The sequence below is a fragment of the Malaclemys terrapin genome, chromosome 5 (assembly GCF_027887155.1).
Source record: "Malaclemys terrapin pileata isolate rMalTer1 chromosome 5, rMalTer1.hap1, whole genome shotgun sequence".
NCBI classification, from domain to species: domain Eukaryota; kingdom Metazoa; phylum Chordata; order Testudines; family Emydidae; genus Malaclemys; species Malaclemys terrapin.
The window spans coordinates 16,645,652-16,664,191 of NC_071509.1; the positions used below are offsets into that span (position 1 = coordinate 16,645,652).

Consider the following 18,540-nt stretch of genomic DNA (forward strand, 5'->3'; position numbering starts at 1 on the left):
ACTTGGAAGCCTCTCATAATAATTAGCTATCACATGGTGCTTTAATGCTCAGAGTGTTTCACAAAGGTTATTCCCAGTGAAAATTTTGTGATATGAGTAAGTTTTAATATCCTCATTTTACTATGCCACAGAAGAAGTCAGTTAGAACTAACTACTGTTTTACTATGTGAGGAAACTGAGGCAGAGAGATTGAATGATTTGTCCAAGGCCACAGAATAAGTCAGTGACCCCATCTATACATCTAAAACAACAGAGTTTACTAAGAATTTTTAAACTTGTTTGTAGTCAAATAGTGCTTGTTAGGTATAAATGGCCAAACTATATTTTTAAAAAACTAATTATTTTAGGTCAGTGTGTCCAGGAGTAAAACATGGCTTTTAACTGGGTTATAATACAGTTTCTATCTGTCACAGCAGGCTAGACTAAATTGTTAGTCTGATTCAGCCACAGTGAAGTTCATCAACTGTTGTTAAACTCTGTTTGGCTGTATAGACAAGGCCAGATTTGGATTTTTGAATTTCTCGGACCCAGCACATCTCCCTGGTACAGAAAGGTCCTGGCTACGTATACTACTCCAGCTACAAAAGCCAACACTGAATGAACGGTAATATTCCAGAAGACTCCCTTACCACTGCTTTCCCTTCAATGGGATGTGCACATAACCAGCTATGGAGGAATCAGCATAGTTGCTGCCGTCCCTGTTGTCATTTTTATGGGAAAGGCTGCACATGCTGGCCCTCTGCCCAGAATATTGGCTACTGCCTTTTTTGTAAGATTTGAAAGACATTCAAGCCTTCATTCTATGAGTAGTGGAAAATAGTCTGTTACCATTCTTGTTCACCATTGTTTGGTGTCAGAGTCAAACCCTGCAGAGCATACAGCTAGGAAAAGGGAAATATTTAATAATTTGCTTATTTTGAACACACTATCATTTGACAACTTAATAGAATTTGAGGTGTGGAACCTGTTAAGAGATGTTGGAAAATATGGAAGAATTACTATTCATTTTTCTTTCATGGCAAAATGCTCAAACTTTTTCTTAACTAGTGCTTAGCTACTTGAATTTAAGCTGTGAATGAGGAACATAATGAGCTGCAGAAGCATTTTCATAAAAAGCCTTTGGTTTCTCTACATGTGGTGGATTGTTTAGTTGAAACTTACTTTTAGATGGAAATTGACAACAATTAAAAAAAAAAATGTAAAAATCCAAGTCCAATGGTCCAGCAAGCAGCAAGGCCTATCAAAAAAGAATGTTGTGCCCTGATCTTGCTAGGACTTACGCCCATACTTAACTTCATACAGTGTGAGTACTTCCATTGGCACTATTCAAGGTCATGAACATCAGCCCATGTGTAAATCTTTGTAAAGTTGGAGCCTTAGTTCTTACTATAACAAAGTCTTGCTGTCTTTTGGTGGTGTCCTCTGTATGCCTGGAGATAAGAGAAATGTACTGATATTCTGATCATTGAGCATCACTGCAAAGATCAGGACATTAGCAGATTTTACATATAACTGCTAGCACACTGAGTCTGCAGAATGGCATAGCAAGGGGTGTAGATATGCACCCTGTGCAGAAATAAAGAGAGACCATGCAAGAACTGAAGAGAAGAAATGAACCAAATAGCATGGTTACTGTGGAAAAGATCACTTGTAAGTTTCCGTCTGCTGTAGATCTGACATAAGCTGTATGTTATGACAATTGATATCAAGTCATTGTTATGTACCAGGGAGCAATTGCAATCTGCAAAGTAAATTGTGCTAGATGAAGATTATCACACTAGGTACAGGAGAATTGTTTGCATATCTGCTCATCTCCTTAAGTGTTGTCAAGACTCCCTATTAAAGTCATGTCTGTATCTTTCAGGGAGAGCATATTTTATTTTAGTGGCAACACCAAAGTGGCAAAATGTAAAACAGAAGGTTAGGGACTTACAAAATTTGCATCCATGACTGCTGCAGTGGCAACATCGGAGGATTAGCACTATTTTTATGCAGTTACTCTAGTCTTTAATAGACCAGCAAGAATGGAGGCTGTATCAAGCATTGCAGCCTGGCTCCTCAGATCAAAATGGGTTTGTAGTCTTAGCTATCCACGCCTTTGCATAAAAGATGAGAGCAGTCACTCCTACTTCTTTGTAGTTTGCACTTGGAAGGAATTTACGAGTATCCCTTTGCTAGGGATATAGGTGTACTTTGCTAGGTCTATGGTCAAGATGTTAATGGAATTGATCCTTAACTGTTTGAATAAGGGAGTTGGTACTAGCCTTCCTGATTCTTTGAAGAATTATCTTTTTAAATATTTTTTTCTACTCTTGGTGAACATAGCATCTAGAGTAGTAGTTATCAGCCTTTATATATTTTGTGTGGTATCTCCAGTGTTGCAAACTCTTCTGATTTTTATCTTGAATCTGATGATACTTGGTGTTTTTTCTTAAAGCTCCAGCTCCCAGACGCAAGTGATTACTTAAGTAATCAGCTTTCATTTTTTTAGGCAAGTTTTTAGTCCTCCTGGTTGCAAGTCCAAAATGCTTCCTAAAGGCTCAGAACCCAGAAGGCAAATAAAAAGAATCCAGTGTTTATTATTTTTAAATCTCACATTTTTTAAAGCTAATTTCATGATTTGTTGGGCCCTGCCTTGTCATTTTTGAAAGTGTGGGGTGGCACTATTGTATCTTCCTTGCAATCAATGGGCATCTCTGCTTTCTCCCTGCTATCCCCTTGAACCAGTCCACAGTTGCCACCCTTTTGTTTTTTCAGTTCTTTCTCATATTCTTTCTGGAATACTGCGTCCAGTTTTGGGCCCCACACTACAAGAAGGATGTGGAAAAATTGGAAAGAGTCCAACGGAGGGCAACAAAAATGATTAGGGGGCTGGAGCACATGACTTATGAGGAGAGGCTGAGGGAACTGGGATTGTTTAGTCTGCAGAAGAGAAGAATGAGGGGGGATTTGATAGCAGCCTTCAACTACCTGAAGGGGGGGTTCCAAAGAGGAGCTCAGCTGTTCTCAGTGGTGGCAGATGACAGAACAAGGAGCAATGGTTTCAAGTTGCAGTGGGGGAGGTCCAGGTTGGATATTAGGAAAAACTATTTCACTAGGAGGGTGGTGAAACACTGGAATGCGTTACCTAGGGAGGTGGTGGAGTCTCCTTCGTTGGAGGTTTTTAAGGCCCGGCTTGAGAAAGCCCTGGCTGGGATGATTTAGTTGGGAATTGGTCCTGCTTTGAGCAGGGGGTTGGACTAGATGACCTCTTGAGGTCCCTTCCAACCCTGATATTCTATGATTCTATGATATATAGGATCTTACCATATTCACGGCCATGAAAAATGTGTCACGGACTGTGAAATTGAGCTTCCCCCATGAAATCTGGTCTTTTGTGTGCTTTTATCCTATACTGTACAGATTTCATGGGGGAGACCAGCATTTCTGAAATTGGGGGTCCTGTCCCAAAAGGGAGTTGTAGGGGGGGGGGGGGGGGTGCAAGTTTTTTTTGCGCTGCCTTCAGAGCTGGGTGGCCAGAGAGCGGTGGCTGTTGGCCAGGCGCCCAGCTCTGAAGGCAGCGCCATGCCAGCAGCAGCAGCACAGAAGTAAGGGTGGCAATACCATACCATGCCACCCTTGCCTCTGCGCTGCTGCTTTCAGAGCTGGGCAGCTGGAGAGTAGCAATTGCTGACTGAGGGCCCAGCTCTGCAGGCAGCAGCGCAGAAGTAAAGGTGGCAATACCATACCATGCCATCCTTACTTCTGCGCTGCTGCTGGCGGTGGCTCTGCCTTTAGAGCTGGACTTCCGGTCAGCAGCCACTGCTCTCCAGTTGCCCAGCTCTGAAGCCGTGCCGCTGCCAGTAGCAGCACAGAAGTAAGGGTAGCAGTACCTTACCCCCCCCCCCCTACTTTTTGGGTCAGGATCCCTATAATTACAACTCTGTGAAATTTCAGATTTAAATATCTGAAATCATTAACATTACGATTTTTAAAATCCTATGACCATGAAATTGACCAAAATTGACCGTGAATTTGGTAGGGCCCTACTTATATATACATATGCTATCTCTGATCTTTCTGTTTTTCATCTGTTTTCCTATTTGCTTTCTGCTCCCTAGCCTACCTCCAGTCGTCATGCAGTTTCATACTGCTCAGGGTACATGTTTGAGAAAATGTGGTGATGGTTTTTTTTAAGGTCTGTAGCTGGAAACCTGGTAAGAGAGGGTTGGGAAAGTTCTTTAAATTCTGGTCCCTATAGTTATAGTTATTTGCACAGATTTACCTTCTGTCCCTACCTTCAGCCACAGCCATGGGAGGAGAAGGAAAAGAACTACAAATGTTGCCTGTATCCTTTGACTGTCCAGAGCCAGCTGTCTGCCCCCCTTGGTGTTGCCTTTATAAATATTATTGCATTAGCCGTATATCCTGGCTGTCCAGATTCAAGCCCCTCTTGCAGACATTAAATAGCCATCGTCATATTTCTCATTCTGTAAGAACTTCTATTGTTTAAATTGGGGGTTGAAGGATGGGCAGCTTCACAAGGATTACCATTGGTACTCTTCTGTTAGTGAAAGTCCTTGTGTGCTTACACCATAGTTAAATTCATATAATCAGCGATTATTCTGGGTGAGTTAGATGTTTACATCCCTTAAGAGTGTCAGATTTTGAAAGTATATATGAGAGTTTTAAAGCACTCTGTGTGAGAATCTAAATTATGATTGAAATGAGGGAGGGGGTAAGAGGAAAGCACTTGCATGACAGGACATGTTGCATTATTTTCTCTCTTTTTGTTAAGACTCATCAGAATAATCTCAGTGCCCAGTAGAGGGAGTGCATACTGCATGCTGGACATTTTCCTTTGCACTTCCTTTATCTAGAGTAGGTCATGTCTTAGTGTGTACATGTTTTCATGTAAACTTATTACAGCAGTATTATGTCAGATCTACTGTAATAAGTTAGTTCTCCGCTCTATTTAGGTGAATTATTGTAGTGTCACAGTTCTAGTTATTGGCTGAGATTGGTATTTATAATAGAAACACCTATTTTTAGAGGTTTAATGCTGTTTTAAGCATAAATTGCTTATGGCTGGAACTTTGCTAAAATATTTCCAAACAGGGAATAATTTGTTTTTATTTTTATCTTGTTGGTATGCATGGCTTTTGTTCCTTTATTTATTTATTTTAAAACAGATGTTTGGATTTTTTAAGATATTTTTCTTAAAATGCCAGATTTTGCAGATGTTTATACCAGAATTGCTTTGCATTTTTAAAAGTTATAAAAGAAAAATCCATATATCTATAATGACCAATAAATTATATTTAAAAATGTAAGAAATGTACATATGTCAAACGAGACTAAAATGAGTGTTTGAAACAAGAGCCAGGAAATTTGCCGTTACTCTACCTCCATTATGTATGCTGTGCAGGCCAAAACATTTGTTTTCTTCTGCATCCCCTTGTGTGTTTTTTTTAGTTTAGAGCTTAATTTAAAACTGTGTTTTGGCTTGTCTTAAAATGTCTTCCTAAAATGGACTAAGCAGTTGTTTGTGCTGTTATGATTTTTACCTTGAAATAGTTGACTGGACTACGATTTTATTTGTGAAAGGGGGAACACAACTGCATCTGGTTTGTTTACAATATGCTGTGGTGGAGCCTGCAAAAAGGGGAAGAAGGGACTATTGATGGTAAATCAGTTAAAAACAACAGATGACCAAGGCATTTAGAATGCACTAATATTAATAGACTGGCTGTGTTTTAATGCAGCAGAATAATGTAGATTTGAATGACAGAGAATTTGGTAAACCCATACAATTGGCAAGCTTTTGGGGTAATTTGAGTTTGTTGCAATAAAATTGGATAGGTGGAGTTATGCCAAAAGCCTTCTAATTGCTTGTTAAAGACTGAACACCCTTACCTCCCATGAGGTTGTGTGTTCAGCAATTCTAGAACATGTGTTTTATTTTGTCTTGTTAAACAGTCACGTTTAACTAGTCTAAATGCTTTTTAATTGTTTCATTAAGACACTGTTCCTCAAATAATCTTACTTTTGAATAAAGTTCTAACTCTTCAGTAATTTCTACTGTTTGGATGTGGGTTGGGGATTACTACGTTGTAGATTTCAGCGTAACTCTTTATTGCAGTGTAGATGAGATAGAATCATAGAAATGCAGGGCTGGCTGGGGCTTTGAGAGGTCACCTAGTCCATCCTCCTATGCTGAGGAAGGACCAAGTATACCTGTTCATAAAAACCTCCAAAGTTGGGGATCCCACAATCTTCCTTGGTAACCTATTCCAGTACTTAACAATCCTTATAGTTAGAAATTTTTTCCTAATATGTAACCTAAATCTTCCTTGCTGCAGGTTGAGCTGATTACTTCTTGTCCTACCTGCACTGGATGTGTAGAACAGCTAATCACCGTCCTTTTCGTAACCCCCCTTAACAGAAGACCCACTCAGCCTTCTTTTCTTCATGTCCAGTTCTTCTTTGAGTGATTGTACATATGCATTCCAGTGTTGGGATGTGTGTGTACCAGTGCACAGTTGTGCCACGCTGAATGGTACCGCTAAGGAGACAAACTCTGACAAGTGCCCTCTGGTGCCTCACACACAGCACGTAGGTATAAAGTGTGCAGTTGCCCCAACTGTACTCAGCCCCTTCCTATCGCCTGTGACTGTTATTGGAGCTCCCTTTTCTTGCTTCCGTAAACCTTTAGTCAAGTGTGTAAATAGTGCCCATTGTAGTCTGTATAGTTAGTGTAGTTTAGTATTTAGTTAGTCCAGTGTGTGCATCTGGCATCCAGCCTTGGTACTGGCCCTGGTACCGGAAATATGCCATGTTCTCTTGGTTTCAAGCCCTTCCACTCTTGTGGAAGGCACTGCCTAACAGTGACCCTCATCCCAGCTGCCTTAAGTGCTTGGAGGATGCTTCAATTAGTATTAAATGTAGTATTTGTAAGGGCTTTAAGCCCAGTTCCAAAAAAAAATCCAAGACAGCCAGATGGAAATATCTGCTGCTGGAATCAGTGCTGTGTCCTCCATCTGAACCATCTACCTTGGTCCAGGTACTGAGCATTACCAGTACTGAGCGGTAGATCAGCATCACTGGTACTAAAGAAGAGGCACTGTGTAAATCAGACTCAGTCCCAGGACCATCAGCGGAAGCAAAGAGGTTGAGCAGACTCAGGTGGAAGCTCAAAGAGGAGGCACTCCTCAGAGCACACCTCTAAGCAGAGGAGTTCAGTGACTCCAGACCCCACCACAGCTAGTCTCAATGGGCCTCCTGAAGTACCATCTTCGGGATCACCTCACATCCCGGCACTACAGAGTGCTTTTCTGGTACTGTCTACGTCTGAGACATACGAGGCTGGAAAAGAAGTGTTGAACCTCTGGGTACCACCATCACTGGCAGTTCAGGAGTCTTGCTTGGCACTGGTGCCAAGCGGCTTTACCTCCGCACCAGGCAGGTCCAACTTTAGCGGCTTCACCTCCGCACCAGGCAGGTCCAGCTGATTGGGCTATCATGATATTATTTAAGAAGGTACCGTCTAGGGCAAAGCCACAGATGATCTCCCTGGCTCCCCTTTCTTCAGAGTCTGGAGTTTCCTTCCTGGTACTGACCGGTATGGCCCCACCATGGTCGCAAGAAGAGGATTCTTCATCAAACTCTGAAGTGAAATCCTGTGTCCCCCAGCCAAGCTGATCACCAGGAATATACCATCTGCCTGCCTGGTTTTAGCTTCCGTATCAACAAGGGGCTTACTGAAAGAACTCTTAGGCCTTCCACAATTGTGGACCAGGGCTGTACCAGTGGCCCATTTGACACATATGGAGTTCCCCTCTTAATCGAGAGCATCCCCACACCAACGTCAACTGGCTTAATCTACTGGTTGTCAGGAGCATTGACACTGCAAACACCCTAGCATTGGTACTGAGCCCATCACTGAAGATTCAGGACCCCTCTCACAAGTATCTATGAGAGGAGAGGGAACTGGGCCAGACCGTGGTACCATTGGTATCCTCTTCCTCATCCTCTGATGAGACAATTGTGGCAGAACCTATTTTCTGCTTTCTGACGATAAGATGCATCACAAGTTATGGCCCTGGACATCCACAAGCTCATGGTCATCTTGGCATCTATGGCCCAGGCTAGAATTCCTCTGCTTACTAATGATGCTATTTTGTAGCCTACCAAGATTCTTTGGCAGACCCCGTTGCCTTGCCAATGACTGCAAAAAGAGTGGAGATGAGATACTATGGTCCCTCTCAGGGGTTTGAGCATTACTATAATCATCCCACTTTGGGTTCCCTGTGTCAGCAGCCACAGAGAGAGGGGTGAGGGTTACCATGCATCAACCCCAAAGAATAAAGAGATTGAGAAGCTGGACTTATTTAGGAGGAAGCTTTGTTCCACAGGCAGGTTACAGCTTTGTATTGCAAACCAGCAAGTTTTGCTGGGGCATATGATTTCACCCTGTGGGATACAGTTTCAGAGTTCAAAGACAAGCTCCCAGATGATGGGAAATTAGAGTTCTTTTTCCGGCCCAATGGCTGTAAGATTTTTAAAGGGTTTGGACAGAACTTTTTCTGCAGGTACAGAACTCTATTCCAGCCTGGAGCCTGAATCTAGTCTTAACAATGCTGATGGGTCCTCCTCATTGAGCCTCTAGCAATATGCTGTTGCACCTATCAATGAAGATGGCATTTTTAGTAGCCATTACAACAGCCAGGAAAGTCGGGAAGTTGAGGACTCTCGTATCAGATCCTCCTTATATGGTTTCTATGTGGACAAAATCTACCTTCGTCCTTATGCAAGTTTTCATACGAGGGGGGTCTCCACTTTTCATGTTAACAAAGCAATTTTCTTACCAACTTTCATCCCAAAGCCTCGTGGTAATAAGGGGAGGAGAGATTGCATGCTCTGGGTGTTAGAAGAGCTTTAGCATTTTATCTGGAATGAACTAGACTTTCAGGTTCTCATCTCTATTGTTTATTGTATTTACAGACAGAATGAAGGGCAGTCCTGCTTTCATATAAAGGATTTAGTTAATGGATATCCAGCTGTATTGGCCTGTGTTACCAGTTGGCTAACATGAATCTCTGGATAGAGTGCTGGGCCATTAAACTAAGTTCCAAGCAACCTCTGCAGCTTTTCTGTCTAACGTTCCTATATTGAACATTTTCAAATCTGCAACCTGATCATCCCTGTTAATACACCTCAGAATGATAGCCTTTTTTGAAACTGCATCACATTGTTCGCTGTTATTCTATGTATGATCCACTAATAACTCCCACGTCCTTTTCTGCAGTACTACTGCCTAACCAGTTAATCCCTATTTTGTAGTTGTGCATTTGAATTTTTCCTTCCTCTTACATTACAAGGTCATTTTGAATTCTAATCCTGTCCTCAAAATTACTTCTGACTTGTAACCTAAGTTCCCTCTAAGCTGCTGGACCTGCTGCGGTGGGGAGAGGGACCTCACACACACACACCCCCCACCCCTCTCGGACAGTACTGGGTTTATAATGGCCCAAAGCCACGGACCATCACTGGTGTTCCGGACTGTGGACAGACCTGCCATGGCCGGGGGAGAGGCACCCTGCCCTCTACCCAGCCCAGCCAGGACCTGCCACGGCCTGGGGAGAGGCAACCCAGCCTGCCCTGGAACTGCCACGGCGGGGAGAGGCGCCTCTTCCCTCCAGCCCAGGTGCTGCTGTGGGTCGAGAGAGCTGGGGGGGCGGGGGGGGGGGGGGGAGTCCTGTAGCCCCAGGGCAGCCTGCACCCCAAACCCCTCATCCCCAGAACCTGCATCCCCAGCCAGAGTCCTTACCTGCCCTGCACCCGAGCCCTCTGCCCCAGCCCTGAGCGCCTCATCCCTGTCCCCACTCCAGAGCCCACACCACCAGCCAGAGTCATCACCCAGCCGTGAGTCCCCTCCTACACTCCGAACTCCTTGGTCCCACCCACACCACATTAATTTTGTTATGTGCACCAATATGTAGGTGCTGTGTCACACATCACCTCCATATTGGTGCACATAACAAAATTCATTCTGCACATGCGTGGGAAAAATTAGAGGGAACACTGCTTGTAACTCCTCCCAGCTTGGTGTCCTCCACAAATTTTATATGCCTACTCCACTCCATATCCAAATTGGTAATGAAAATACTGAATAGTACTGGACCCAGAACAGACCCTTGTGGGGTCCCACTAGATATTGTATGTCCTCCCAGTTAGACAGTGAATCACTGATAAGTACTTTGAAGATGATTTTTCAACCAGTTTTGTACCCACCTTATAATATTTTCATAAAGACATTTCCTTAGTATGCTGCGTCATATGAAACTTACTAAAATAAAAATATAACACTTCTACTGCCACTAAGCCAGTTAGCCAGTAACCCTATCAAAAAAGGAAATTAGGTTGAATTGACATGATTTGTTCTTGACAAGTGTATGCTAGCTATTCCTTAATAACCCCATTATCCTCTTGGTGCTTACAGATTGATTGCTTAATAATTTGTTCCAGTATCTTTCCAGGTATTGAAGTTAGGTTGATTGGTCTATAATTCCCTGAGTCCTCTTTGTAAAATGCGACTTTACGTGAAACAATGTTAAGAGAATCCAATTTCTCCATAAGAATTAATTAAATGGGGAGGTTAGGTTCCAGGGCAGCTTCCCCTACTCTGCAAGCACCAGGGGCGGGGGGCTCAACGCTCAGCCTTCCCACTCCACCCTTTCCCCCAAACCCCCACCATTGACCCGCCTCTTCTCCCCCCCCACCTCCCTCCCCTCCCTTCTAAACGCTGCAAGCCAGCTGATTGCTGCATTCAGGAGGGAGGGGAGAGGCGCGTCGAGCTCTCGCTCCTTCCTCCTGCCTCCAAAACGCCGCAAGCCAGCTGATTGCCGCGGGCAGGGGGAGGGGGAAGGCGCTGATTAGCAGGGTCTGCCAGCAGGCAAGAGGCACTGGGGATGGGGGGGCGTAGGGAGGTTGCAAGCTGTGGCGAAAGCAGGTAGCCAAACAACGTAAAAGTGGGGCATTGCACAACTTTAAATGAGCATGTTCCCTAACTGATCAGCAACATAACAATGTTAAGCTGGACGACTTTAAGTGAGGAGTTGCTGTATTTATAGAACCTCTTCTTATTGCTTTTTCTTCCCTTGCCAGATGTAACTCATTTTGTGCCTTAGTCTTTCTGATTTTGTCCCAGTATCCTTGCTCTATTCTTTTGTACTCATCCTTAGCAATTTGTACATGTTTTTCTCTCTTTGATTTTCAGATAATTAAAGTACTCCTGATGGAGTCATATTGGCCTCTCGCTATTCTTCCTATCTTTCTTCTGTGTCAGGATAGTTTGCTGTTGTGCCTTCAAAATTGGCTCTTTGAGAAATGCCAGCTCTCTTGAACTCCTTTTTTTTCCCCCTTAGGTTTTCTTCCAATGGAACCTTACCTATCTGTTCTTTCAATTTGTTAAAGTCTGCTTTTCTTTTCAAGTTCACTGCCCTTAACACCATGTGTCAAGTGTGTTGGTGACTACCATTTGGAAACCTGTTCCCCTGATGTAGAAGAAATTAGAGTATATGATACAAAAATAACTGAGGGAAAAACTGATTGCTGCTTCCAATTTTCGTTTTATATGTTGTCTAGTTTGGCCTTACAACAATGTAAAGTCTTATCTATGCTACAGTAATTTGGGGACATACTGTGTACATGGGAAAATAAAATTAAGGCATTTGGAATATTTATCTAAGTGCCTTATGCTAATCCCAGCAAAGCATCCACCTTATGTTGTTGGCATTATGCAGAAAAAGAATAAACAGGGTGAAGTATTTCCCATTTATGGCATCTTGTAGATGTCCCTGGACAAAAATGATAAGGGGTGGTGCTCTGGAGGACACAAAGTAATTTTGACAACTCTTTGTCAGATAGACATTTCCACTCCTTATATACTCCTTTTAAAATAGTGCATCTCCTCTGACAACTGAGAACATGACCTCTAATAAGGTAACCAAAAGGGCCTTGTGGTTCTTTCCCTAGACAACGGAATTCTCTTCTAAAATCATACAGTTTAGTAGATTTTAATGTCTGAAAGGAACCACTGTGATACTCTAGTCTGACATCCTGCATCACGCAGCCATAGAACTTCACTCAGTAATTCCTGTATTTCCTCCCTCCACTTAGAGAGGTGTGTGTGTGTGTGTGTGTGTAAGGTCAAATGGAACAAATAATGAAGGAAATAGCAGATTAGAGGTCCCTCTTGGAGTATCCTTGACAAGGCTCCTCTAACAATCCCCACCAGTAAATTCTTCCCAGCCACATATTGTCTTCTACTAGTCCTGTTTTAGAGGTGTGCTGATTAAATTTGTTGATTCTACGAACTTGGGAGGCATCACCAATACAGAGGAGGATTGGAACACTACACAGGAAGATCTGGATAACCTTGTAGACTGGAGTACAAGAAATGGGATGAAATTCAGTAGTACAAAATGCAATCCCTGGGCAGGACATTTTCATTGGAAGGTTTTGGGATTCCTTCCTGTCCCCTTAGCACAAGAGAGAAAGCTCTGATGTTTGTCCGAAGGCCTCTATATTTACGTAGGCTTTTCCTGAGATGTGGGTTGGATGGGCAGGCTATTAATTTTTGTATTCTGTGGGACAGTATGTGTCTTGAAAATTTTAATGGAAATTAAGAAATATTTAATAAGCTCACAATATAAATAGAATTACAAATAAAATGTTTCATCCTCTAACAAGTTATCTGTGTCATTAACATATTGTGTGGTTTTGATTAAATAAATATAATGTAAAATATGCATTCTATTATATTTTTTTGGACAAATATATAATATAATACCTACCCAGGTCCTCTGTAATTCCAAAACCGGAAACAGGAAAAAAATCTTTAACAGTAGATAGTTCCTATATAAAAACATGAATTCCTTTCCCCCTCAGTTTTAACCTTTGGATTTTATATCCAAGGTCTTCATATTTTTTCTTCATCCGTTTTCAAAAAGACCATTTTTCTCTTGGCATAACTGATACTTAAAAATAAAAGTGATGTAAAACTGTGTAGTACTCTAAACAGGGCTTCCTTTTCTAGTCTTATTTGGGTAGTTTCATATTTTTCTCTTTCAGATCTGGATATTGTTATGAGTATATATTATGCCTTGTATTGGATATAATTCTGTCTGCCTGCTGTTAAGTTTATTTTTAAAAAAAATCTTGTCATGCAAATCTAATAATGAATTCTTACAAGTTGCAACTGTGGTGACCTCTGATTCCTGTCTCATCAGCCAGCCACACAATGCGATTTGGTGGATCTTTTTAATAGAGTGTAAAGTAAAGTAGGTTCTCTCTGCCACTGAGTTAACCCGTAAGTATTTAAGTTTACCAGGGCTAAGGTGTCATCTCCCTGGATTCCTGTCTTAATATTGAGTAGTGTGCTCCAAAGGTAGTATATGTGATTTCCTCCCCACTTCTTTGGTATGCTATTGCTGTTATTTTAAATAAAGTTCTCCCTGAAAGGTAGGATGATAATGTGCATAAAATGTATTTACAGAGATCAGTATTGATAATTAGCTACGTGCATATTTACAGAAATTAAAAAGAGAAAATTATGCAGGCTTTTAATAGCAGTAAGAGAAGTTATGATTAAAAACTAATACTTTAAATAAGTGTATATATAGGAACAACAAAGTAAAATAGTTATTACATCTCTACCCCGATATAACGCGACCCGATATAACACGAATTCGGATATAAAGCGGTAAGGTTTTTTTTCCTTTTTCTCAGTCTGCAGAGCTAAGTTTCCTCTGAATAACAAAGGAATGAGAATAAATATTAAAAACCTTATATCAACTTTTTAAAAAGACTTTGGGGCCTTGAAAATTAGGTCCAGTGTTGCTAAAACAAACAGGACTACTTAACCAGTACTGCATGATACTGGAAAGCCTAGAAGCTCACCCGAATCTCAGCTCCTTCCACCTGTGTGCCTGGAAGCTCAGTGGGTGAACCCCAGAGAACTAGCCTGCTCAAAGCAGGTCTGTGAGATTCAGTTAAGAAGAAGAAAGCCCTCCACCAGGGCCACATATCTTGCAAAATGGAAGCGGTTCTCCATCTGGTCATCCCAGCGGTGTGTGTTGCCTACGCGATCGTCGCTGCCATTCATTCTAGAGTACTTGCTGTACTTGAAACAGCAGGGCCTATCTGTTTCATCAGTTAAAGTTCACCTCGCTTCCATCTCGGCTTTTCATCCTTGGGTGGACGGCTGATCCGTTTTTTCAAATGATACATCTATCCATTTCCTTAAGGGCCTAGAGAAGTTGTACCCCAGGAGCGAGAACCTGTCCCCCTGGGATCTCAACCTGGTCTTATCAAGGCTTACAGCCCTCTTTCGCTCCCCCACCCCCCCGTTCGAGCTGCTGGTAACATGCTCCCTGTTATCCCTTCTTACTTTGCCATACTTCTAAAAAGGTGACCTTCTTAGATGCCATTACTTTGGCAAGAAGGGTCTTGGAGCTCCGTGTCCTCACTTCGGAGTCGCCAGACACCGTGTTCTTTAAAGATAAGGTTCAGTTGCATCCTAACCTGGCTTTCCTTCCAAAGATGGTCTCCTAGTTTCATATCAATTAAGCTATCTTCCTACCGTGAAGCCTCATGCAAACAGGGAGAAGCAGAGACTTCACTCAAATGTTAGATATGCACTAGCTTTCTACATAGAAAGGACCAGACCAAAATACACCCAGCTGTTTATAGTAGTTGCAGACAGGATGAAAGGTCTCCCGATCTCGGCTCAGAGAATTTCATCGTGGATCATGTCATGTATCCACATGTGTTATGAACTGGCGGGAGTTCCACCCCTGCCTATCCTAACTGTTGGTTCCATAAGGGCACAAGTTTCTTCAGAGATAATTCTAGCACAGGTTCCTATTCAGGACATTTGTAGAGCAGCAACTTGGTTGTTGGTGCACATATTTTCTTTTCACTATGCCATCACTCAGCAGCCAGAGACAATGCTGGATTTGGCCAAGCTGTGTTGCAGTCAGCATGTCAGTGAATTCTGAGCCCACCACCTATACAACTGCTTGGGAGTCACCTACATTGGAATGGACATGTGCAAGTACTCGACGAAGAAAAAATGGTTAGTAACCTTTCCGTAATGGTTGTTCCATGAGATGTTGTCACGGCTAATTCCCCACTCTGACACTTCAAGTGCAGAAGGTGGGGCCCCGCAAGAATACTAAAAATTAACACCGGCCACTCCAGGCTTGTATTAAACTCGCAAGGTTACAGCTTTTCGCTGACCTTGGATTGGTAGATGCTGCCACCACCCAAGTGCAGAACCTCTTTGAGAGCCCAGGAAGGCGCACTTGGGAATACCTTCCTGTGGGGTACCCTGTCCTTTCACCCTCCCCCCTCCTCCCCCCGGAAGAGCTGAGAAAGAAAAAGGAAATCAGCTTTTGCCACGAGCTAATTAAACAACATGTGCACAAACCTCTTAAGACACACAAATCCAATTCTGTTCTTAAAAAAGGTAAATTTAATTAATAAATAAAAAGAAGAAAATATATCTGCGAACTTAAGCTATTGCTAGATTTTTTAAAAAAAGCAACTACAAGGATTAAGCACCAAGAATAACTTTTTTGAGGTCCATTTTAAAGGTTACAAGCAAAACAAAAACACTTGGGGTTAGCACAGAGGAATCCATAAGCCATAAAGAAATAAAAGGAGTAAACCTAATTGTGTCTTCCTAGACATTTCCTGATCTACTTACATATCTAGGGTTTTAAATGAGTAGTTTCTAGGTATGATACTGATGGTTTTTTCATACCTTGCCCAAGCTTCTCACAGCATAACTGCTCTCTCCGCCTCTCCCCCAGAGAACAGAGAGACAAAAGGGGAGTTTTGTTTCAATTTTAAAAAAGTTCTAGCCTTCCCATTGGCTCTTTTGGCCAGGTGCCCACTCGCTTCTTTTTACCTATGCATAGCAATGAGACTTTTTAACCCTTTACAGGTAGAGCAATTAGAGAACAGCTAGTAAGAGGTATTTTATAGGTACTGGCTGGCTGGGTGTCCATAAAAGGGAGCCACCCCCACCCCCTTCATTTATTACAGATGTGTTGCATGTGTCCATTCCAAAATCTGCCCTCCTACCCCTCTTATGGTAGTTGGCTGGAAAGAAGGAACTGAGGGGGCGCAGGGTTGGCGAGGCCCTTTATACAGGCACTATGGACGCCCTGCACTAGAGCTGACCTGATGGATACCATTGAGGGAAACATTTCCAGCAACTGTGCTGGGGGCATGCACACACCTACATTGGAATGGGTGTGTGGAACACATCTTGAAGAACAACAGTTACTGAAAGATTAGTAACTGTTTTTAATTAGATTCTGAGATGTTAGGTTGCTCTAAGTAAGAAACTATTACACACTCCATTGAATGTGAGTTTTATGAAAAATTCAGATTACATAAGTGATAATTTGGCCATTTTTTCTAATGTACAACATTTAAAGCATTAAGTGTTCAAAAAGTGACTACTTCCATGACTCCTGCCCAAGACATACTGAACTCTGTCCGTGTACAGCATTTTCCTAAAATAACTATTTTGTTACACCCACCAACATTCCTGATCGCCTGCATTTGCTGACCTACATTGCACAGTAAATGAATAATCTGAAAACGATGTATGCTTAATTCATCTGAATCATGCATCACTAGGATATAAGATAGAAAAATACTTAGATTACTGTACTTCGTCAGAGAGAGAGAGAGAGAGAGAGAGAAAAAGAAAAACCACACTGTAATGGAGTCACTTGTGTTGCGGTGTACATTAACAATTTAATGTGAAGACTTGCCAACATTGTTCCTTTTGCTTTACGGCTGGGTCTGAAGTGTATCCCCTTAAACATCCATTTCCAACTCTTGAGCAATTCGAAAAAGTATGAAAAGGGCATTCCCAAACAATCTTGTATCAAGTTGCCCAGATTTGCCTACTTACTATTGAGCAAATACAAATGGAAAAGGAATGAGAAGGGATGCTTTGCTGATAAGCACAAAATGCAGTGTTTGGCTAGGCTTCAGATATAATTTGCAGTCATTTGAATTTGTATTCAAACCTTAGTGTGTTTTTCCCCCTCAGAAATGTAGCTTTTTTAACAGCCTATATTTATCTAGCACTACAGAGAAAAATCAAACATGATTTTGAAATATGACAAAATTTCAACATTGATATTTCTGTTTCGACGTGTTTTAGAGGATACAAAAGGATGGGGATAGAAATGAAGTTAAAAAAGACTTTCCCAATAAAATATGTTTCATTGTCAGTTATTTAAAAAAGCTTTTTTTACTTTACCAATGATTGCCTATTTGTGACACAAAACATCCCTGTCCCTCATTTACGATTACTTAATTATATTTTATGGTGTTCTTGTAGCTGTATACAAAATGTGTTCCTTTAAGTTGCACCTTCAAACGTGTTCCACTGTGATAAGTATTATAGTTCCTTGGCCAAAATCTTCTGACCTCTAGAAAAAATGTGTAGTTGGCTGTGAGTAGATGCACATGAGATATTGGCATGGTGGAATAATTTGCAAGATCTTCCAGTGAGAGTATTAGCATATAAATAGCAGATGCAATGACGACCATCACAGCTGAGTACATTTAATTTTTAGTTTATAAGATAGAATGGGTTTTTAAATGCATAGCCATCAAGCCTGCTGAAAGACAAATGAAGTTTAGAGTTCACTTGTCTGAGGATGCCTTACATCATTTTTTTTTAAAAAGGGAAACAGAGACACATAAAACAGAGCACAAGTGATTTCTAGGATGAGAAGTAATTGAGATTGCAAACCAAGTTAATTAGACCATACAAAATTTATTTAATGGTCCCAGCTGTAGTTTGCAAGCAGTGTTTTAGTGAGTAAGTAGATACAGCTTCTTTACGTGTTATGTCTTTTTTCTCTTTCCTTTCTAAAATAATTAGTAACTCCTGTACATTTAGTTTTATAAACTGATTGCATTATATATTTTAGATATTGTATTGCTTGTTTAACTATGAATGTGGAGACTCCGTTTTCTAAATCCTCTTAATGTAGTAATCAATATAAAACTGAGAAAAGGACCAAAGGCTTCATATCTTGCAAAGTATTTTGTTGCAGGTTTTTTGTATTTGTGTGGTTTGCTAGCATTTAGGATAAATGAGCAATGCATGTAACTGGATGGGTGATTATAATAAGATACATTAACTCATTGGATGTACGGTAGGGCATAGGCTCAAAAGTAGAGAGGAGTCGTGATGAGATTTCTGCCAGCACACTATATCTTGTTTTGGGCTCTTATTTTTTAAGAGAGGCCTCAGGAAGGAAGCATCTGATTATTTTTTTCCCCTGCTAGAGAAGGACTAAGTACACTTAGCTGACTAAGTACAAAAGTCAGCACTGCTTTAACCTACTGCCATCGAACATGCAGTAGAATTATAAGACATCCATTTTTCTATCCCATTCCTAACATTCTGAACAGATACAGTAGGAAATGTTTCACTGTGACCTATGAATTTGGAAGTTG

General features: G+C 41.5%; 1 protein-coding gene across 2 annotated transcripts in view; it reads left to right on the forward strand.

The window, feature by feature from the left end:
* The window catches only part of UVSSA (UV stimulated scaffold protein A), a 91,294-nt gene that overhangs the window by 16,050 nt on the left and 56,704 nt on the right, over positions 1-18,540 (forward strand). The window lies entirely within an intron of this gene.